Below are 23,998 nucleotides of genomic sequence, written 5' to 3' on the forward strand. Positions count from 1 at the left end.
GTGACATCTCATCACTTTTGCCGTATTCTGGTTGTTAGAAGCAAATCAGTTGTTCCAGGCCACATTCAAGGGAGGGAATTACACAAGGGCATGAGTACCAAGAAGGAAAGATCACTGGGGCCATTTTAGAGGCTGCCTACCACAACTGTGGAGAATTTACTGTCTTTTCAGGTGACTGTATCTTTTTAAAACCTTGGGTTCTTTGTATGAATACCCGGCAAACTCAGACAAATCTGAATTTGTAGAGGCTCTCACTGTCAGACTCATTTTACAATTTCTTCACAAAAGGAATCTGGCAGCAATATACTAGATGGATTAAAGACTGCATGTGGTTGGGGGACTAAACTAAGGGACTATTGTAATAGTCCCGGCAGGAAGTAATCAAAGTCCAAACCAGGATGGTGGTAGGGAGCAAAAAAGAAAGCCACATATGCAAAAGAGGCAGAAAAGAATGAATCAAAAATACCTGTTTCCAGACTGGATACTGAGAGTGAGAAGAAAGGAACAATGATAACTTGGATCCCCAGGTGCAGGGTGTTGATGACATTTACAAAAAATGGGAAAATTTGGGAAGAAATAAGGTTTGTGGAAAAAAAGGTTAAAATCGATATGCTAAATTTGAGTTCATGTTTAAATCATGAATGAACATACACAGTTTACCTAGTTTTGTGCCAGTTGGCTTCCGACGTGGTAAAAGAGTCCCATGACCTCGAGGATATATGATGTCAGAGAGTGACTGCAACTAAGGACAGAGGTCAGGACAGGGGTTGTGGGTTTATTTCTCTTCAGCAGAGAAACTTTGAAAGAAGTTGGAGTCAAAGGGCCAATGGGAAGGCTCCGATCTGGCAGACAGGACAAAGACAAAGGACAGCCCTCAGATAATCCTTACATTTGAAATCACTTTGTGGTTTACAAAGTGCTCTAAATTATATTCCTCTTTTAAAGCTTTGGTGAGGCAGTTACAGTGATCTACATTTTATGCATGAGCAAAGGAAGGATGGCTCAGACCTTAAGTGACCTCCCTAAGATCACACAGCTTGTAAGTATAAAAACTGAAATTTCACTGTAAATCTTTAGGTATCCTGCCTACTCCCTTGGAGCCACCTTTTTAAAACAGGTGAAATAATAAACAAGAGAAAAGAGGAATTTTAGAATTACATGGTACTGTGAAAAATTAGAAAGCAGAGAGTTTCTTTTAAAAGAAGTTATTAGTAATCTCAAACATTACAACAAATTTGTGGACAATTGTTTCAGAAAAAAAGGAAAATAATAATTTTACACTTGAGGAGTAGAAAGAATAAAGTATTTTACACATGCAAAAAGCAGCAGATTGGGAGTGTACCGTCAAGCTTTCAGCCATCCTGATTGTTAGGACGGGCTCTAAGTGGTTAAGCCAGGATAGGGTTATGAATAGCACATTCAAGGAGTGACTACGAAATTAGATGTTTTACATCAGAATAGAAAAATCTCAGTTTACAAGCCACACCATTAAAAATCCGTATTTCACCAATTCTATAACTCCAGAAGTTGAAGCCTATCTTCATGACCTAAATCAATTAATATTTCCATCTCTTTTGGCACTTTAAGAGCTAGAGTTTCTTTTGAAAATTTGGAAATCCTTCTATGTCCTTAATCTTACAACTTCCATTTCTTTCTTCATGGCATTGAGGTTATTAGAAATTAAAGTTTAAAAAGACAAAAAAAATTTGATGTACAAAGTAAATTCCTTGACCACAACAGGATGAAATTAGAAATTAATAAGGAAAACAGCAAAATTCACAAATATGTGGAAATTAAACTGCACACTCTTTAAAAAAAAGGAAATTAAAATTGTATGGACCATAATAAAATAACATGGAGTTCCTCGACGTTTCTAACAATGCCCTAATTAGAGATAACACATCAAAAAATAGGCAGCATCATTCTCTCCTCTGGGGCTTGAGGAAGATTTTATACGGAAGTATGTATATCTTTACTATGAAGACTGGTTCGTTCATCAGTATCCTCGAGGCAGCAGACTGCCTCAGCAGGAAGTGTCAGAGGCTGGGATTCTAAGGGTAGGAGGTGAGTAAGGGGGAAGGTCTTCACTGCTCCTTCTTCCTCTTTTCTTCCCGCTCCCTCGCCCCTGCACCCCCACTCACCAACAGGTGCTGCTTCTAGGATAAGAGTTCCTCCTGGCCTCCATTTACTGACTTCCGCACGTCTTTTGGCATTTCAAGCTATTTCAAAGTAAAACATCAGTACTTTTACTTTTGCAGTAATTAAAAAAAAATACTTCATTATTTAAACAACCCAAGTGCTGAAGCATTTATAATTTGACATCAAAGAACATTGGCTTAATTATTTCATGTCTGCAAAAAAGAGGAGAGCAAGGCTGGTCTGCAGGTCTAGGCCTCCTCTGCCCTGCGAGCCGATCAGCCTCTGTACTCCGGTGGGGTGGGGAGCTCTTTCTGTGTAGTACGACACTCACCAAGCGAGGGACCATAGACACGACACCCTTGCCGTTGACACCACCAGTGCTGCGTGACCGCTCGACCTGCCACATGGAGACAAAAGAAGGTGAAGAAAGCAGAAATGCTTTATCTGAAAGAAAATCCACAGTTTTCTATCGATGCAAAGCATGCAGTCCTTGCAACTAAAGAAAAGAGAAAACAATTTTTAAAATTAAAAAACAAAAATGAAACTAACAGAACAAAAAAGCCATTAAACAAGAAAAAAACGCCAAAGGTGTTTAAGAAAGCCCTCAAAATGATCGAAAGAGATGGGGTTCTTCAAAGAAGTCTGAGGAAGTCATTTGGATGCAGCTTGTTTCTAACTCCTCCCCTTTTCTCCTCTTCTTTACTTTTTTTGTTATATTCTCTCCTGTCCCCTCATTTTCCCTCTTCTGTCCTCACTCCTCCTCTTCCTCCCTCGCCTGCAGACTTCTCCAACCCTCGTCTCCAATTGTATTTTTTGTAAGGTTAAAAATAGAAGTTAATTGGAGGGCACTTGGACAGTATGGAGAAATGAAGTGGAAAAACCTGCAGGTCATACTGAGAATCATCCATAATTTAAATTTAAAAATTGCCACCAGCACAATTTTCTCTGTCATGATGCTTTCTTTTGTATCTTCTTTTTATTTTCTTCTTCTTCTTCTTCTTTTTCATTTTCTGCAACGCATTTCTCAATTTCTTCAGGATTTAAAATCTTGAGGGGTTGATCTCACCTCATGACTAGAAGTTCAGTGTTTTTGCCGCACGACTGAATCACTTCCAGAAGGGCCTTGATAACCAGTTTAATGGTCACATCCTCCACTTCAGCGGTTTTGCCAGTTACAGTTCTTCTCTGGAAATTCATGTGGTGACTCAGAACCCAGCCTGTGGCATTGGCCTTCTAGGTGTGGTATGTGCCTGAGGGGTCAGTCTCCGGGGAGACCGGAGGGTGAGGGTGAAGGTGAGTTGGGTAAGAGGCAGCCCCACAGGCAGGAACTAAAGCTCACATCAAGGGCCCCGCAGGGGTAAGACTCCCAACCTCGTCCTGGTGGTCATCACGGCAAGTTTATAAATTCTCTGTTCTCTCGGAACTCCTTTATATTAGAGTCAAATAAAAGGTAAACAAAATGTTTTCTGGACAAAGATAAATAAAAACTATTGCAGAATTTCTGTTTTGTAGAATTCCGTGAAGGAGGACTGTTTCACTTCCAGGTTCTCTTGTAACTGAGGACTGTTAGTATAGGGGATATTCTTTGGAAAGCTTTCCTTTTTCTAAATTAAAGTCTTATAGAATATGGAAATGACCGAAAGTCTTAACACAAAGCCTGATTATGGATATTTTGTAGGAAATAACTCAAAATGCCAAAAGAATTTTTAGCACGGAGTTGTTAGTATAGCAAAAATGTGTTACAGAAATGTGTAAAAAGGAAGCCGTGGACCCATAAATCGTGGTGTATACATACAATGAAATCTCTTGCAGCTACTAAAAAATGATTCTTTCCAAGTTTTCAGTGATATATGGAGGTGCCTAAGTAGAAAAATAAAAGCACAGTAATCTTAGCAGCAAGGTAAAGGAATGTGATCAATCTCTCTGTATTGATATGGAATCATCTTCAAGACGGATTAGGTAGCAAATCGAATTTTTCATAGTCACAAGCTTTGTTGTACAAAAATGTAATGTAACTTGTCCTTACTCTAAGATCTGACTCTTATTTCCCATTATCTCTAATGGAGGAAGACATAATCCAGTCATTTCTTAGGTAGACTCTGTCAAATGCAGTGATTTCTCAGTCAGTCCCAGGTTCAGTTCGAGCTAATTGAGGTACTGGATGCTGGAACTCTGCCACAGCTGACCCTGAAAATCCAGACGCCTTTGCTACCAGGTTTGCCACAAGGCTTGTGTTCATTACCTGTTACCTGTGCACTCAACTCTGTGTCTAAACCTCACTGTGGGTTCAAGAGATTGACAGATAAGTTACATGCCTGTCACAGTTTCAAGGGGATGTTAGAAATGTAATTTGCTGTTTTGTTTTACTTTCCAGCTTCCGGTATGTAATCTCATGAGGGGTTGGAACTGTTTGGTCGTGGCACCATATTGGCTACAGCATCATTCCCATTAAGCGGGCCAGACTGGTCCACAGTTTGAGATTACTGACCTTGTACCAGCTCCGTGGTATCTAATAATTGATTTTAATGATACGATTTGATTACCCAACTGACCGAAAAAAGAGTGACTTTAGTAGTTAAGTCTCTCTTTCCAATCATGTCAGATTTACCCCTGTGGAATTGCAAATATCTCTCAGAATGAAAGTAATTGTCAAAACAGACAGGGCAGTCATTTCACGATCATTCAGAGTATCCATTGGTTTGTGAAGTGAAATAGGAAGAGATCCACATTTTTTAGATGAGGAAATGGGGGTTCAGAGTTGAACCATTTGCCTTAAGAAAGCACTAGTAAATGGTGTGACTGGGGCCAGGACTCAGCTGATGGTACATGGAGTGCTGTTTCTAGTATTCCACATTGTCACATCTTCTGATGACTCTGTAAAGAGGCTTTGGTAGGGAAACTGGACAAAGCCTGGGGAGTGGGAAGGGGATACCTGTGGGTGGAGAGGATGAAGGAGGGGTTTTAAAAGGAGAAGCTGGTGGAGCTGAGGGCTCCCTCTTTCACCATCTTCCCAGCATCACCCAGGACCACCCTCCATAAGTAGGTACATTTCCAGGTCAGGTTCTGTTTTTTCTTTTATATCTCCTCCCCTCCCCCTTTTTTGGGCCAAAAAATACCTTGACCATTAGAAAAAAAAAGTTATGTGTTTTAAGTATGAGATCCCACAAGGTGCCACTTGTCAAACAATACTATAAACATCTGTGGCACTTGGGCCTTGGGGAGGGAGCTTTCTGTCCTTTTGACAATAACTTGGTGAACTCCTGCCTCTGACCTGCAAACATAGCATCTCTTTAAAGCTGGAGACCTCTGGTGTGTGCTGAAAAGATGGCAAAGATGAGAAAAATGAGCCCACCGATTCTGAGGACCTAAAAGTCATGGCCTCCCTGATAATATTTTGTACTTTTAATGTTTGCCACCATGTTTGGGAATAATTCAAGAAGCCTTGATTCTATTTACATAAAGACAGAAGGCCTTCTGAAATCCCAGGTGAGGAGTGGGTGGGAGAAAGGAGGCGACTAGAAGACAGGGTCACATAGTGTAAGCCAGACGAGAAAACCAGTGCACCTCTTCTGCCAGTTTTCAACAGAAGCCCAACTTCCAATGTCAACAAAGGAAAAGAACAAAGGGACGAAAATAAGAAACATTCACGTCTTTCCTAGGAGAAAGCAATGAAGGTAAATATTATGCTAAATGACTTTAGCTGTGTTCTGTCAGCCTGACAAAGAGAAACTAACTGCTTAGAAAGTCATCCAACAGCCTTGGCAGGGGGGGCTTCTCCCCTGTGTCTGTTGGGAAAGTGTTTTCATGTTGGTGGTTGCTAGGCTTAGTCAGCACGTTGTGATAGCTAAGCCAGAGCCACGGGTTTAGTTGGTTGCTTGTTTGTGTAATCATTTGCACTTGGCTCTGTTCTAAAAACGCTTTGAGGTGGCGGTGCCCAGCAGCTCATTTTATACTTGATACTTTATGCCTTGATCAGATTTATTAAAAGCACAAGTGATCATTTCAGGGGACGCTGGGATGAATAGAGGAGTACAGCTTTATCACTGTAACTAGGAAAATAAACCAGGATGCTTTTTAAAAAAATTAACAGTAGGTCTGCAGCAGTTTCAGCAATAGATGAAGGATGGACACTTTTAGTTGAAATTAATCGACAGTGTGCTATTCTCCAAAGGATCATGAAGTCCCACTGAGGCTGACATATGACATACCCAGCTACCCTGCTCTTGGCATGACCCCAGAAACATACTCCAGGGGTTGTCAACCTCAGAGAATTTTAACCCAAACTAGTGCCTCTTGTACCAGGAAAACTATAGCGTAGAGACACTGGGATATGTCACTAGATACTGAACAAAATGTTTCTATCATGACTGATAATTCCATTCAACCTAATTTTTATCTTGAACTAATTTGGACTCTCCAAGGTTCAAGAACAAAACACTTGTTATGGCAGAGTTGCAAAATGGTTAAACATGAAGTCTCCGTCTTTAGAAAGATGGGTTTGAGGACTGCCACAACCATTTTCTAGCCAATTCTGTGGACGTGGACGTCACTAAAACTCTCCATGCTGAGTTCCCACATTTGGAAATAAGATAATAATAATACCCGTCTCATCACCTAGTTGTATCAAGTGAAATAACACTTATAAAATGCTTAGCACATTGTCAATGAAGCTTGTTGATGTTGGCTATTATTACCATATGCCTGGTACTATCTTAGGACTTACAGATACCAAGATGTCTGTTTGGGCTGCTGGGGTGAGGGCAGAAGGGGTGAGGAAGCTCTCTTTAATGAGGGCACTAATCCCATTCATGAAGGCTCCACCCTTATGACCTAATCATCTCCTAAAGGCCCCACCTCCAAATACCATTGCATTAGGGATTAAGAGCTCAACATACAAATTTTGGGGAACACAAGCATTGAGTCTATGGCACAACATGATTAAAATACAGTCTGCCTTCAAGGAGCTTCTATTAGTCTGGGTTCTTCAGACTAACATAACCAATAGGGTATAGATATATCTATTGATTGATCCAGCGATCTGTATTTATATCTATATATATTATATAGATGTAGATGATAGAAATATCTCTCTCTCTCTATATATATATATATATATATATGTGTGTGTGTGTGTGTGTGTGTATTTATGGAGAGAGGGAGAGGGGAGGGAGAGAGAGAGAGAGAGATACTATAAGGAACTGGCTTACAACTCTGTGATTACAGAAACTGAGAAGTCCAAGATCTGCAGTTGGTAAGTTGGAGACCCAGGAGATCCATTGGTATATCTCCCAGCTCAAAGACAGCAGGCAAAGAGCAAGATTCTTTCTTACTCAGCTTTTCATTGTATTCAGACCTTCTGTAAATTGGATGAGGCCCACCTACATTGATTAAGACCATCTGCTTTTCTCAGTCTGCTGATTCAAATGTTAATCTCATCTAGAAACACTCTCACAGACACACCCAGAAATAAGTGTTTAAGCAAATATCTGGGCACCCTATGGCCCAGTTGAGTCGACACATAAAATTAACCATTGCAGAGCTTGTGGTGTGGTATGGAAGACAGGTGCGTGAATAAGTAATTGCAATTGAATGAGGAGAGTGAAGTAATGGAATAATACACAAAGAATTATGAGATTTGAGGAGGGAGATGCTAATCAATCTGGGGTAGTTGGACAAGGTTCCTAGCAGTTTGGGTAAGTCTTGCAGTCTGGGGACTAGTTTTCCTTACATCCAGGTGAATGGGGGGACATAGAATTCTAGGCCATGTCGAACCTACTCAGTTGCTAACATGCAAGTCCAAGTGACCATCATTTGCAGTACGATATCCCACTAGCCTTCTAACTGGCCTCCAGCTCTGATTTGTGTGTATGTGTGTGTGTGTATAATGAATTTCCCCTACAGCATCCAATGGGGAGCCTTTAAATCCACAAATCAGTTCATGGTACTCTCTGCTATCAGTGCTCCAGCAATTTTCCATCATACTTGGTAGAAAATTCGAAGTCCTAACGCTGCAGTGTCCTGTCTGATAGGACTCCTTATGACCTCCCCAACCTGATGTCCTGTGACTTTCTCTCTCCGTTGCTGGGTTCAGGTACATGGAGCTCTTCCATGAGTCTGACAACCCTGCTTTGACCTCAGGGTATTTGTTTCTACCTGGAACACTTTGTCTGTAAATATTCCTATGGCTCCCTCTCATTTCATTCCAGTCTCTGCTCAGTGTCAGCATCCTTACAGAGCCCAGCCTCCCTGTTATCAGTTTATCCTACTTCCTTCAGATTTGTGTGTTGGTTTTTGTTGTTGTTTTGTACATGTCTAGAAAGCTTCTTGGACGTGGTGATGCTTGAGTTGGGTATTGAAGGATGAGTTTGCAGGTAAGAAACAGAGGGAAGAGAATCCCCAGTCAGTGGACCAGCATGTGCTCACTCATCAGGAAGCAGAATGCCCCCTCGGGGAAGGCAGGTGGTTCTGCTGGAGGGAAGGGTGCTGTGTAGGTGAACGAGAGACAGAAGGCTGGTGAGGAAGACAGGGCTATCTGCTGAACACACGCACACAGGACCTGCAGCCCTGCTTCCCTTGCTCATGTCTGCCAGCACCCAGTCCTTCAGTATGAGATGCTAGTCTCATACTCATGTCTTACAACCATGTCACTCAACCTTTTTTTCAGTCGTCCCCCAACACAAGGAAAATTAGACATATATCCCTAATACTATTATTGCCTATGAAATTTTAATACCACAGATATGTATTTATCTTTTAATCTACTGCATGTATTTATCTGTGCTTTATACATAGAAATAAGATTGTCCCCTCCTGAGAGCTGGTTTTTGCCCCTGTTCAGAATATATGTTTATAATATTTGCTGACAGCATGATTCTCTCTCTATTCCTCAGACATACAGTTTCCAGGAAGAGCATCTGAATACCACAGAATACCACATATATGTGATAAGACTTGAACCACTTTTGCATGCTATTCATTAAGCTCACAGAAACTCTGGAGTGATTTCCCTTCAGCTAGTGTACAAGGGGTTAACAGCACCTTCCTAATTCTGCCCCATTTGTCATACATGGACCACTTATTCTTTATCAGTGCTTCTTCAGTGGCATTTGAAACTCTGAAACGTTCCAAGGAATGTCAGACAACAGATTCTTAGAGCTCTGCCTTCAGTAATAACTCATTAATTCAGAGGTTACTTATCCTCAGAGTAACGGCCTTCAAGGGAAGGGCCTGAAGATACACGCGCAGGGCCCAGGAGGAAACAAAAAAGGCATCTGAGAAAAAGGCCTCAATACTGCACTCACTGCAGCAAAGCATGTGGGTTTGTTAAAAAGTCAGTTTCTTACCCAACATCTATTTACATTTAATGTATCTTAAGTTTGGTAACCTAGTTTCTAAACTCATGATCGTTTTGAGGTAGCAAAATAGAAAGGGGAGGGAAGAGCTGATACGGGCAACACATGACAATGAGAAGTATTTAACAACCAAAATACAGGAAAGCAGTGAAAATCACATCTATTAATATAAAAATTACCAATCTACGGCCAGTTGGTATAGGGGCAACTGATTCCAGGTATGATAAGAAGCAGAATTGTACTGTGTTTATCATGTTCCTAAATGATTACTATATTACCTTTTATTTAGGAAGATGAAGGATATGAATCTTATTTTCCAAAATTTCCAACTAATGTGGTTGAAATAAAGTATTGGCTTAAATTACTAAAGCTCCAACTAACTGGAAAATTCAGCTATTCACACAGACTTATTTCCGTGAGGATTCTGGATAGCATCTGCCTTGAACAATTGCAGGAGCCATAACATGCACTAATGCATGATGTTCAAAGCGCCCATGACAATAATAGATTTAAATAATAGATAATAGGTTTCGTTCATTTTAAGTAATGATCTATGGTATGAGTGAATCTGAAATGAAAAAAGGGTTATTGGTTTACATATCCAAGATTTAAAAAATACAATCCAGTATCCTGAGTAGCTTTAACACTGGTCAGCACATGCTGTGATGAAAGCTGTAGCCAGTCCCCTTAGTGGTGATGATGGAAACTGAATGTGTACAGAGGTTTATTTCTATCAGTACATGTAGATGAATTGACTCAGTGATTGAGCAGTGCTATGCAGCTAGCAGAATTGTGTTCAGGTTAAGCACGTTTGTCAACAAGAATGTTGCCTGCAGAGATAATAAGCCATTAGGATAAACTTACTTCTGACTAATCTAACACCCGAACTTCACTGAGAGAGAAAATAAAGCAATGCCTTAGCAGCAGGGGATTGATGATCACCAAGAATCAAACAAGATCCATTTGTTGAATATGGCGGGGCGATGTAAACGGGGGTCGGGGTGTAGACATATCTTGAATTTACGGATTATTTCTTATAACTAGTGTGTCTGTTTTGCCTGTATTATCAATAGAAAGATGACAGTTTGGTCACAAAAGTGCATGTTTTTCTTCCTTTTCCTTTCCCATTTGTTTCTATTCTTTTAGTTCTGTTCTCTTATATCCAACCAACCAGCTTATTTGAGCAGACATTTCTCAAGCTTGATGGACTGACTGCATTAGTTGCTCACAAAGAAATAACCTGCGAGATTTTTAAAAAATAAAATTGACCAAAAGTAAAGCATAAAATCATCTTTCTTACTGTAAGGTAGTATTGTAAATACCATCAGAGAGCCATCAGGGAGAGTGACTGTGGGTGCAGAAAAAGGAAAAGATCTGATGGGAAAGGGTGGGGTCATTTTGGCTGCTGCCCCGTCCTCTCCTCTCCAGCCTGCTTGCTGGACAGGAGACTCAGAAGGCCCTCCAGAGCTCCTTTATTTGGAGGAGATTCAAAGAAACTTTGAGGAGAGGATGTCCGGTGATCTAACATAGAACCTTGTCAAGTGGAAGGACTGGATTAAATGCTACAAGAGCTGCAGTAACAAGAGGCAAACCTGCATTGGTTGGCCTATTTGCTCTGTTTCCTTTATTTCTATTTCACTGTGACAACTTCACAAATAAGAGCCTGAGATTCAGAGATTTCTAAATCTTGGAAAGTCATTCTTGTGTAGACAATCCTTGAATTCTAAGCAGTGGATTTTAAGAGGTCATTTCAAGGGTTAATATTTTGAAACTAAAAGAATTTGAGACTATTTATTGTGTTTACTTATCTTAAAACTCTTTTCTCCCTGATTTACACGAAACAGTTAAATTCTGGTTCTTCCCTGCATCCCAGACTACTCATTATGTTCACTTGTTCCTCATCAGAACCCACGTTAGTATACCCGCCATGGGTGCATCCTTGACAACTCTTCTTTTCTTACTCAGAATACTCTGTCTCAGGGGTTCAACCTTACTTCATGGGTTCAACTATTATCCGTATTCTATGAGAACGCTATATGAAAAGAAAAAAATTTTTCAAAGAATATACCTTACACTAATAATCTCTAGTTCTAATAGAAACTAGGAGTGAAATAGCCCTCTCTATGATATTCTACAATATGAAAATTCTATAGTAGTTTTTATTTGTTCTGTATTTTTTCCAGAAAGGATTGTACTTACCCTTTGTTCAACTCTGCTGCAAAGGAGTTCAGAGAGAATGCAGAACCTATAAACTCTCTCCATCTTGATGGATGGCCTACCAACATCCAGTGCATGAAGTGACTTTCAGAGGTATGCCATAGAACCACCTGGTGATGCCATTTTGGTCTTTATTTAAGTGAAAATGTGTTATTAGTTTTAAAATTCAGAACCCATCTTATTTTTTCAATCACTGAAACTGAAGATTTAACGTACTGAAAATACTAAATTTTATAAAACTTTTACACAATATGTAAAAATGTAAATGTCTAAAAATAGAAGCTTAGTGGAAAACTAGGAAGGTCCAGACTTTTCCAGTGTGCTCCCGCGGATGGTTAAGACGGTGGTTTGGTCCCTGGGTCTTGGTAATTTGTGGGATGTGATCCTCCCTGATCTGCCCAGCTATGAAAGCCTGTATGATCCCTGTCAAAACGCTGAATCTGTTTATCTTTCAAGTACCAGGAGCTCTGAAGCTGAGGAGGGAAAGGCTGGCATCCAGCTGGCTGCTGGGACCATGTTGGAATTCCTGTCCCCACCAGGATCCTAGAAGCTTAGAGATGAGGTTTAGCTCCTGCTTCAGATTCTGCCTCTCACCCACCCCACCCTCTAACTGGGATTTATCCTGCCTTCATCCCCCCCCCCCCACCTCACTCCATATTAGTTACTAGTGATGTCAGAGACCGGAGAGCTGAGAGGGAGAGGAAGAGCCAGGGGGGGAGGACGAGATGGGGTCTCAGGAGGGAAAAACATGTGAGAAGGGGAAAGAGGGAAGAGAGAGGACAAAGGGGAGAAGTTAGAAAGAAACATCTAAATATTGTTCTCAGATGTCTAGAGGGAGAGGAAGAGCCAGGGGGGAGGACGAGATGGGGGCTCAGGAGGGAAAAACATGTGAGAAGGGGAAAGAGGGAAGAGAGAGGACAAAGGGGAGAAGTTAGAAAGAAACATCTAAATATTGTTCTCAGATGTCTTCCAGTAAGCGTGTCTTGTTGGATAACTTGGAGGATTTGTTTTTTTGTGTCTAAGTCTTTGGGTTTCTTGTTTGGTTGGTGAGGTTGGATTTTTGTGTGTTTGCTGGCTTTAGTTCGTTTAAAATTTTTAAGAGTTGTTTTGTTCTGCTGCCAGGACTTCATGAAGTGTTCCCTGACGCCACAGCTAATGAGAGTCCTCTTTATGCTTCTCCACCACTTGCCCTTACCTCCAGCACAGTGTTTGTGTCTTTGTTTGTTTTGCCATTTCAGTTGTCAGCTTAAACCACCAGGAGGACAGGGACCTATCTATCGGGTTTTTTAATGGTAGGCATTCACCAGAAAATAATCTTTTCTTCAATACAAAATCCTGCACATGAAAATTCTCAATACATAATATATCAAGAATGAGAGGAAAGTACAGAAATATGAGCATTTGTTCGTTTTCTTTTATGACAGTTCTTCTTAAGAACATGTGGGTATAATTGTGGCCCAATAAAAGATGTGCTCAAATTGTCTCTCTTTGGTTCTCCCTTTGAAATACTCCCTAATTGATAACACATTTGTTTAACCACTGTGCTAGGTAGTTAATACTTAAAAACTAGAGACTTTTTAAGAGTTAGCAGAACATCTGGAAGCTGTGAAAACTGATTTTGACTGAGTTTCTAACAGTAGGTTTTCTCTGCTTTGTTCAAAATTCTTTATTCCCATGTAGTTACACTTGCATCCAATTTCTGTCAAACCTGAATATCAAGGAATTTTACCCATAGCACTCTTAGCTTTCTCCCCACAGAAACCTAGACACCTGAACATTGGTCTTTCCTGTTGAATCCTGCAGTCCACTAGACCTTGTGAATTAATGGATGCAAGGGGAGGGTAGCCAGGAAGATGTGTTGTCTGTAAGTGAAGAAAAAAATGTTAGAGAGAGAGCTGGTCCTGATCTCTTGGGCCTGTCCTTTACAAAACTGATTTGAAATTATTCATAGAAGTAAGGAAATTGTTATGTAGCTGACCTCTGCTCTGAAAACTACAGCCAGGGGATTGCTTCAAATTATAACAGGAAATATAAAGTCAAAAGGCTCTGTCGATGGCACTTCTCAGATTACATCCTACCTCAAAACGTCTCTCTTTATGGCAATGTATCAGAGACAAAAACAATACTTTGCGTCAGTTCAATTTAACATAAGTCTACCAGATCAAAGAGGGAGAAAGAAAAAGAAGTTACAGGAGAGAGAGGCAGAGACACAGAACCAGAGAGGGAGTCAGAGAGACAGAGTCCGAAGGCCTTTCCCTCCCCCAAAAGTCTCATGGAAGTACTAGCATTTGAACCGGGTATTGAAAAACGGATGTAATTTGAATAAGCAGAGGTAAGATAAATGGAAGTAAACACAGGGATCTGTATCATCAGCAGGTAAATAGTGTATGAACAGAACAGGCTGGTTAGCTAGGGCGTGGAAATGTAGGAAATATGGCTGAAAACATATACAGGGATGAAGGTGTGGCAGGACTTAAATGCCAAGCTAAGGAGCGTGGATCTGATACAGGTGGGAATGGAAATCTATTCGAGTCGTGATTTTCAATCTTGGCTGCGATTGGAATCATCTGGGGAGCCTTAAAAATACCAATACCTGGGCCCCACCCCCACGGATTCTAATTTACTTGTTCTGGAATGTAGCCAAAGCGCCAGGACTTCTGAAAGCTTCCCAGGTGATTCCAATGTCAGGCAAGCTTGAGAACCAAAGCACTAAAGGAGTTTGAGGAGACGAGTGGTATTATCAGGGAGCGGGTTGTGCTCTTTCTCCGGAAAACCGGTAAGTAGTTTACAGTAGATCTATTTTTGTTTGTTTGTGTTTTATAAAGCCAGACTTCTAAAGACCCTTACCGCTGTTTGAATAGGGTGCCGTGGGCGTCAATCCTGAATTCATTAAAATGTGGACTTCTCCTTTTTACCACTTGACATTGTCATTTTAATGTCATCTTTAAGGAAAAACCCTGCTGTGTTGCCTTTCTCCAGAAGCCAGGAGTTCTGAGCAGCTGCCATCCAGGTGCTAGGATCCTGGCAGATCTGCATTAGCTCTGAAAATGAAGTTCTTATTCTGTGATCTTTAAACTAGCACTCGTGCCAGGGAAATGCCAAGAATTGCCAGGTTTTAGAACTTGTCATCTCCTTGGGCATTTTTTTAGAAGGCCATAGGAATCCTCACCTTTCCCCACCTACCTTCCCACCTAGCCCTGCATTTTAAGAACAAAAGGTGGGTGTTGACACTAAAGTTTCCATGGCAGAGATCCCTGCTATCATAAAGTGAGTCTATTCCTAGCACCTCGTCAGTTGGAAGTTTGATAAATGGAAACTTTAGATACTGAACTCTGGAACCATCAGTGTCACAGTGGGTCCTCTTGATGTTCTGTATCATAGTGGTATGAAGGATTTATTTCATACCTTATATATGTGCTTAACATACTTTCATGCTTAATATACTCTCAACTACATTGTCATAGTTATTATTCAACAATTCCACAAGGGAGGTCTTATCTCCATTTCACAGGTGAGAAAAATGAGGTTTAGAGGGATTGTGACCTGTGCAAGGTCACTGAGCTGGTAGGTGGCTGGTAGGTGAAATTTGAGTACAGCTATTCTGCTTCCAAGTTGAGTGTTCTCACATTATATATATTTTATGCTTTGAGAGAGTTGGAGCATAATTCCTTTCCATTATATCAATCTCAGAAATTTAGAACACTTAAATATTCCTGTTTCCTTTAATGTATTTTTTGGATTATATTAAACCCTGTTTAAAATTTCATATACATTTTCAACACATGTACCTTGTAAAGGAGATATGTAAATTTACTGTGTTCTTTGCAAATCCTTTCTGACTTATATTTATCTCTTAAATTTCAAAGGATGCCTTATTTTATATACTGGATTTTCTGCGAGTGGGAGGGAGGAGTGCGTTCATTTTGTAGGCTTTGTTCCTATCTCTTTTCAGCCTCTAGCTTTCAGACTCCCCTCTTCAGATCTACAACTGTACCTTTGCTTATACCATCCCCTTAGTCTAATTTATCATATGGGGTCTCCTAGTGGTTTATTTTACAAAGCAGTTTTTTGAGAACCTGTTAATGTGCCAAGATCTTTGGGGATGCAATGGTCAGTAATATTGCAATGCTTTTCCAAACGAACCCTCACTTTATGGAGGTGCAATATCAAGTGCATGACACAGCTCAGGTGAGGCTCTCGCATTCTGTGTGCAGGGTGTTGATAAGGATTTATGTCCAACACACGTCCTTGCTATACCCATTTCTTGGTCTTCTTGGTTGTCAAGTTGTATGGTTTCAATAAATGCCCGTTAATGCACTTTAGATAATTTTCCTGTAAGAAACAGGTCAAACTTACTGTAAATCAGAATTTATAAATCTTTAACTTTTGTTTGCTCCTTGAGTATTTGTATATTGTCCCATATTGAAACTCTTTTGTCACTTTATCCACTGACATAGCCTTGTTCTATTTTGTTGGGATTTATCTCCATCTGGGTAGAATTCTGTTACCTGCAACATAACTTTTATCTTCAGGCTTACAAATGGCACTGAGCTCTTGCTTCCTAATTATGACCATTTGTGAAATATTCGATAAGACAGATCTCAGCACCAGTATCATTTGTGTGTCAGTTTTGCTGAGTGGACACTGAGATTTTCTATGAGAAGGGAAAAATATTCCTCGTACTGATAGACATTCAGGGAAATTTTTTAAAAGGTTGAACTAGAGAGTAGATTTGAGGTTGTAGAAGTTACTGACCAACTAAAAATAACCATTACAATAAGCACTGATTTACTGATTATTAAGATACATATAAATGAGTATCATATCTATCGTACCTTTATGTGATCTGCAACTGCATTTTGGGACACTGGAACCGTCCCACATTCCACTGGTCGGTCAGCACTCCGAATGACAACAGTTGTAGAATCAGTTGACAAGAAACATAGGAACCTTAAATAAAGTATCAAAAAAGTGTAATAGAGTCTTTGATATTCAGGAAAATACTGTTTGAGATTCATTTCTGGTAATTGAAAGAATAATTAATTTTCCAAGTTGAATTGGAATTCATTGGAGGAACCATTGTTTCTTGTACTCTGATCACAAATCCCTAAGTCACATGAAGGGACTTCAGACTCACAGATTCCCACTTTTCTAAGATTCTGACCTTGGGGCCATTTTTTCTGTTCCCAGGAGCATGTCATATTCACTCTTTCAGGCTCCTGTACTCTCTGAACTCCTCTTTTCATCACAGCAGACCACCAGTCTTTTAGCCCATGCCACACAGACTCTGCCCACTGACTTTCTCCTAGTTTCTATGGCCAGTCTTCAGCCACTGGGTTCTCTCCATCAATCTGGTATAGAGATAGTCAAGAGACAGGTTTCAACCTCCAGTTCTCAGGTCTGGTCCTGATTTTGCCAGTAATTACTATAAGATCTTACTTATTCCCTCATGAGTATATCACCGTCTCTTCATTGTAAAGTAAGAAATTGCACAAAATAGTCTTTCTACTTCCTTTTAGCTCTAAATATTTTGCTTCTCTTATTAGGTACAGGGTAGAATAAAGGGGAGTAACAATGGCAAAAGAAATGCATATACTGCCAATTTTCCTCAGCTTTTTTACTTTCAATTTTAATGTAACCCTAGTGGCTGAACTAAGTCTCTCATCCAACTTTGCCCAACATTCATCTGATTGGATGTATTGATGAGTGACAAAAAAAATTGCAAAGGAGAAGGTTAAAGTGTAGTGTATTAGGGAATCACTTTATTGTATTGGTTAATCATGTCCATGTGAGAAATACTGCCCTGTGTGAGAAAATATGGAATTTATTTTTTCGCAAGTCTAAATTCAGATTGAATTTAAAAATACATATTGCATGAAATTGGAGAATCATCCTTGATGAAGGGCTATGATACCCTGATCCAGCTAAACCAGTCAGCTCATTCCCCAGTTGTGTCCCAAACATTTCTACATCTTTGATCACTAAAATGCTTTCTCTTCTCTTTTTTTTTTTCCTACTTGTTTAATGTTCTGTGTCATCTTCAAGGCCTCTTTGGGTTCTAGTGTTTTTGTAGGAAGATTTTTCCAGCAGCCCAAACCCAGAATAGCCTCTTGCTCCTTTGAATTGCTGGAGCACAATTATCTGCTCTACTTATTCTGTACTTACCTCATGTTGCCATTTGTTTTTCTTTATCTCTTGATGAATGTATCCTGTCTTTCCAACTAGGTTTTAAGCTGATTGTAGAGGACCATGTCATGGCCCTTTATCTGTCCTCAGCATCTGGCTTGGTGCCCAGCACACAGTCATCGCCCAATAAATGCTTATTGGTGGTAATAGCACATAATTCCTTAAGACTCACTTACATATTATTGACAGTGTATTATTTGAGAGATACATTGTCTGCCTCTCATTTGGCAAGAACATCAATTCTTCACTCCTAATGAAACTAGCCTTGTGGCCCCAAACACCAGCTAATGGATAGTCAGAATGTGAGTCAACTGAACATTTTTTGTGGACATGAAAATGTTTAGTAACTGTCAAATGACTGTCTTAATCTTTTCAGTCTGTTGTAACAAAACACCACAGACTGGGTAGCTTATAAACAACAGAGATCTATTTCTCACAGTTCTGGAGGCTGGAAGTCCAAGATCAGCATGCCAACGTGGTCGGGTGAAGCTGCCTCCCAGGCTGCAGACTGTCAATCTTTCATGGTGTCCTCACATGGCTGAAGGGGCTAGGGGTCTCTGTGGAGCCTCCTTTATGACACTAATCCCATTAAAAAGGGCTCTAGCCTTATAACCTAATCACACCCCACAGCTTCCCCCTACCTCTTAATGCTGACAACTTTGGGGAGGTTAGGATTTCAACCTGTGAATTTGGGGGGTAGGGGCAGACACAAATATTCAGATCATAGCAATGACCGATACTAAGCCAATAGATACCACAGAAGTTTTATGTGGTTTTTAACTCTAGAGGCATTAAATGTTATCAAGAGCCTTAACTGTGTGCCTGTTAATATATTAACAAAAGGAAAATATAAAATAATAGCTTACACTTATAGAATGTTTTATGTATATTTAATTATTAAATATTTACAACAACCCTTTGAAATAGGCCATGTTTCCCATTTTATAGAAATAATATTGTTTCTGATTTTATAGATGAGACAACAGGGCACAGAAGGGTTAAGTAACTTGCTCAAGATTGCACAGCTAATAAGGGAGTAAGCTGGAATTTGAACTTAAGAGGCAGCTTGACTCCAGAGTCTAAAACTAATAGGCCACAAAACAAGTTGGTTCCCTGTATTCTGTAATGACTGGTTCAGTATGAACTAGTAAAATTTATTTTAATTAAAGAAATTTGAGTATCGGGTGGCTTTTCCAAGTGGGAATGAAAACCACATGAGAACTGGAAAAGCCCCTGTGCGGAAATGCATTCTGCCAGCTCAAGGTCAGCCTGTGATGCTCAGCTCCTTTCCCATCCTTAAGTTATTTTCCGTTATTGTGAAAGAGAAACAGAGCCCTGGCTGAGGTGAAGAGGGCCTTTCATCTTCCCAGGCTGGGGGACCATTTGGGAAGGCAGGCTGACGAGAGCTGTGGGGGAGATGAGCCATTTTAAAAACCCATGAAAGTAAGAGCTTAAGAGAGGATTTTTATGAGCATGGCAGAGTCGAGGGTGTATACTTATACAAGCACGCAGGAAACGTGGGTTAAAACTGATCAGTGATTAAAATTCCTTAGACCTTTAAAATGCAAATGACTTGAAGAATGTCATATTTTTTAAAAGTAGGCATTCTCATTTAGGGGAGCTACAACATGGTACTTGATTCTAGAGAACATTTGAAGTTGCATGAAATTCGCTAGAGCTCCTGTACAAATTGTTAGCTAAAACTGTTGCCTGCTAGGGCTTGGGAAAGAATTCCATTGATTTTTCATCCCTACCTTTTTGTCTTTCAGAAAGTGGTGGGACAATTAAACTTTTACTTTTTTACCCTTTGTGCAGATAATGGCACAAATACTTCAGTGTAAATTACAGAGACAATGTCAAAGCAGTAAGTTCCAGCTTGCTGTCCTGATTTCTTGGAGATTGAAGTCAAGCACATGTCTTTTCAGTGACACCCACCTTTCCTTTGTCCTTCTGAATTTGCTGCTGCAATTTCCTCTAGCTAATACATGCTACCAGCCAGGTTCTTCAATACGGATACTGACTACTCTGGCTCTCTCACTGGGACGCTCTAATTATAAGACTAAGTTGAAAGATTTCAACTTATTTTGGCGCTCAGGGCGGTGATGCAAGATTTAATTCTCTCAAGCCATCTAATTAATAAAACTCTCTAATTTTTGTCAGGATACATTCAGCAGGGGTTTAAATAACTAGTTCTCCAAGAGCCCCATTTTCCTATTGTCAAAAACTGTTCTTTAAATCTGCTAAAAATATCCCAGGATACAGTAAAGAGAATGCACGGCTTCCTCCCCTTGTGAAGATCCTCTTGCATCTGACTGTTTTAAATATATGTCAAGAAGAGTGGGAGGAAGGAGGAGTGAAATTTTTGGCACCAAAAACTACAGGGCTCAAGTGACTGAAGATCTACCTTCCCCATAGGGATGAGGGAAGGAAGAGTTTAAAATTTCTAAGCTCATCCTTTCTTCCTTTTTCTTTCTCTCCTTTATTAAGTCTGCATATCCTACCTGAACAAGTGAACTTCCCTGCAGAATGAATTCAGGTGGAGATGCATTCTTCTAAGAAATAAGGTAGGGGATTTTCCCTTTGATTTTGCTTGAAACTCTACCATGATTAGCGATCCAGGGTAGGAAATCCAATAGATAAGTGACAGGAAAGGGAAATTACACATGGAGAACATGAACTATACCATTATTTAAAAAAATTTTTTTATTGAAATGTGGTTGATGTACAGTGTTAGTTTCAGATATACAGCAAAGTGGTTCAGTTATACAATATACCATTATTTTGAAACTATCTCCATAATGAAAAGTTTCCCAAACCTAGGTTACAATCCAATTCCAGAATGATATACTCTGTGCAATTGCAGTGAAACAAACAGCAGTTTGTGTCCCTGATTCACTGCAGTGAAATTTGGCTCATGTATTATTTTTATTTTAGAAAATTAATGTATTCAATGAATATTTATTGAGCATCTTCTGTGTAATAGTATTCCAAATGCTGAGAACAGCAGAGAAACAGAAGTCTCTCCCTTCATAGACTTGGGGAGAAAATTCACCAGATAAATAAGCAAAATGTACATTACCTTAGATAGTGACAAGTGCTAAATTGACAATTAAAATAGGGAAGGAAGGATGTAAAGTATCCTGATGGATTACAGTTTTAGAGAGGGTGGCTGAGAAGCTCTAGCTGAGGAGTTGATATTTGCATAAAAACTGGAAAGAAGTGAGGGGCTGGTATAGGGGGAAGAATGTTCCAAGCAGAGGACCAGTGCAAAGGCCCTCTAAAGCTGGGGCAGGTGGGCATATTTGAGACACACCAAGGAAATCAATGTAACTGGAGAAGAGTGAGCAAAGAAGAGAGGAGAACTGTGCTGGCGGCCTGATTGTGGAGGGATTTATACATTATTATGAGGACTTCGTCTTGTTCAGAGTAAGGTGAGATTGTTCAGTCAAAGAAGGTTTGATGCAGAGAAATGACATGATCTGACAACTTTTATCAAGATTACTCTGCCAGCTGTTTGAGAATAAGGTAAAGGTGGGGCAAGAAGAAAAACGGAACCAGATTAGAGATGCTGCGATAATCCAGATGAGAGTTGAAGGTGGATGAGAGATTGGACCAGGGTAATATCGAAGGAGGTGGTGAGATGTGGTCAGATGTTGGACTTATTTTGAAGTTACAGATGACAGGATCTATTGATGACAGAGTGACATATGAGAACAAGAATCAAGAATGACCCCAGCAACTAGAAGGATGTGGTTTCCATTTACTGAGACAGCGAGCAACATGAAGGAAACAAGTTTGGGGGAAATGTCAGGGCAGTTTTGCATGTGTTAAATTTGAGAGGTTCCCATGATCAGGGTAAGATATCAAGTCTGGAGTTCTGAGGAGAGGTCCAGGTTGGGGACACATACATTTAGGAGTCTTCAACCTATAAATGGTATATAAAGCCATGGCATTGGACAGGATCTCCAAGGGAATGAGTACGGCTGGAGAAAAGAAGCCCAAGGGACCAAGGCCTCTGGCACATCAATCCTTTGATTTCAGGGAGATGAAGAGACACCAATGAAAGAGACTGGAAAGCAGTGACTGAAGAGATAGGAGGTGAGCCAGGCAAGTGGGTAGGTTAACCTGGGTTCTCTGTGCAGAAACCAAGATAGAATTAAACATACAGGTATTTTAGAGGAAATGCCTATGAGAAAAAGCCAGAGAAGGGAGCCACATAAGAGTGGGACAGCTGACAGTCTGCAATGATGGTCTGACCACAAGTGAAGAAGGGAGGGGACAAAGTTTGAACGGCTACAGTTTAAAGTGGATTCAGCAAGTCTACTGGGAAGTTCTCAAGCTAAAATCAACCATCTGAGGGATGCTGATTTCCCAGGAATGGGCCTGTCTTGATATCCCTGCTACAAGCAGCCATTTGGAAGCCTGGTTTTATGTGCTATGCAAGTATAACAATGGATTTTAGAGGCAGTAGTTGGGGGCCCTTGGTCCATTAAGCCCCCTCTAGTTGGAGGCAGTGTCTTCATGCCTGCCAAATGTGGTAACAGAATTACTTATTGCTGTGTGATAAACAACCAAAACTTTGTGCCCTAAACGAATAATTCATTACTGTACGCCAAGGCTGTATGAATTTACTGAGCTCAGCTAGGTGGTTCTTGCTTGATATCTGTCATCCAGGTGCAGTCAGATCTTGGCTGGATCTGAAGTCATTGAAAGCTTGGCTGGGTTGAAAGGCCAGAATGTGTTCTTTACCCACATGTCTGTCACCTCAGTACTCCCCCATGTGACCTCCTGGGGTTCTTATGTGGCAGCTCAGGGCTCCAAGAGGCATAAAAAAGGGATCTGCTGGTTCTCTTAAAGGCTAGATCTGGACTATATCTTACTCATGCAAATTCAGCAGAATATGGACTAGTCATGGACTAATGGGAGAGATGGGTTTAAGCACTGCTGTAGTTCCGCCAAGGGAGTAAGATAAAGTTAGAGAGCGGCAAGTTAATTGTAGGCACATGTAAGGGGGTGACTATAATAATCAACTATGGAGTTTAAGATGCTGACTTTGATCACTAAAGTCATGCCCATCTCAAAATGTTATGCTTTTGTGTTTGGGCTTTTAAAAAATTTCCAGTGTTTTATTCCTTCTTTTATTCTGTATATGAAAGCATCTCAGCATTTGAGTGGGCTTGCCCAGTGACTTATCTAGCTTTATAAGTGTTACACTGAAATATTTTTAAGGGTTTCCTGGGGTTCAGCTCATACTCTGTGATCCTCTTAAGGATTAATTGTGTAGCTGTTATGTGCAGTTCTCTACAGGAGGTGCCTTGGGATTGACAAAGAAACATTTGATGTGCTCTAGGATCCCAGCAAGGTCATAATTCAGTATCTTTTTAAAGTAAGTTTAAAATACAGACATACTGAAACTTAACTATTTAGTGGTTGGTGAAAATTGATACTTATTGATCAATTAATTCTGGTCCTATGCAACTGCCAAGGTGGGCTAACCCCCATGTTTGCCCTGACCCTCCCACATCATCAGATTCCAAGGTCTAGCAATTTTGCCTTCCAGAAACCTAGATCAGAGGGAGGAAAATGGCTCATTTTACTTTAGTAATGTCTAAAAAATGGTGGATTCAAAGAATTTGTTCATGGGGGGGGTCACTGGCCAATGTGGGAAGATTCTGGGCACTTTGATGACTCCAAGAAGGAAAGAATATTCCCCTTTTGCTGTCATGTAAACATAATCATAGTCTTCTTTGTGTGGAAGAATGTGTGAGTAGTATATAGGCCATTTCTATATTCAGCCCCTGCACTAAACTGGGGCACAGCTGATGTCCTCATTTCAGACAGTACCGATTGCCGCACGTGGACTTTGCATTTATCAGTTGGCATATTCATTAACTTGACAGAGGTGAATGGTTTCAGTTTGCCACATTCTGGTTATTTAATGTATAAAGTCCTGGTGTTACTCTAGGTACTTGGGGCCTTCAGGCAGAAAACATCATCTACACAGAAGTTTATTACTCTTGACATTTGTATCATCCGGAAGACACCAGCTCAGGATTAAAGACTCGTGTGTGCTGGCACAGCTGGGAGGCTGTGGAGAGGGTTTT

At 40.3% G+C, this 23,998-nt stretch overlaps 1 long non-coding RNA gene across 1 annotated transcript; it reads right to left on the bottom strand.

Moving 5' to 3' along the window:
* Nucleotides 1–2,141: 2,141 nt before the first annotated feature.
* LOC140697546 (uncharacterized) lies at nucleotides 2,142–3,288 on the bottom strand. Its single transcript, XR_012074690.1, has 3 exons — nucleotides 3,206–3,288; nucleotides 2,471–2,536; nucleotides 2,142–2,219 (listed from the first exon to the last, which is right to left on the bottom strand). It is a non-coding gene; the product is annotated as an uncharacterized lncRNA (long non-coding RNA).
* Nucleotides 3,289–23,998: the final 20,710 nt, after the last annotated feature.

This window comes from Vicugna pacos, chromosome 7 (assembly GCF_048564905.1).
Source record: "Vicugna pacos chromosome 7, VicPac4, whole genome shotgun sequence".
Classification (NCBI taxonomy): Eukaryota; Metazoa; Chordata; class Mammalia; order Artiodactyla; family Camelidae; genus Vicugna; species Vicugna pacos.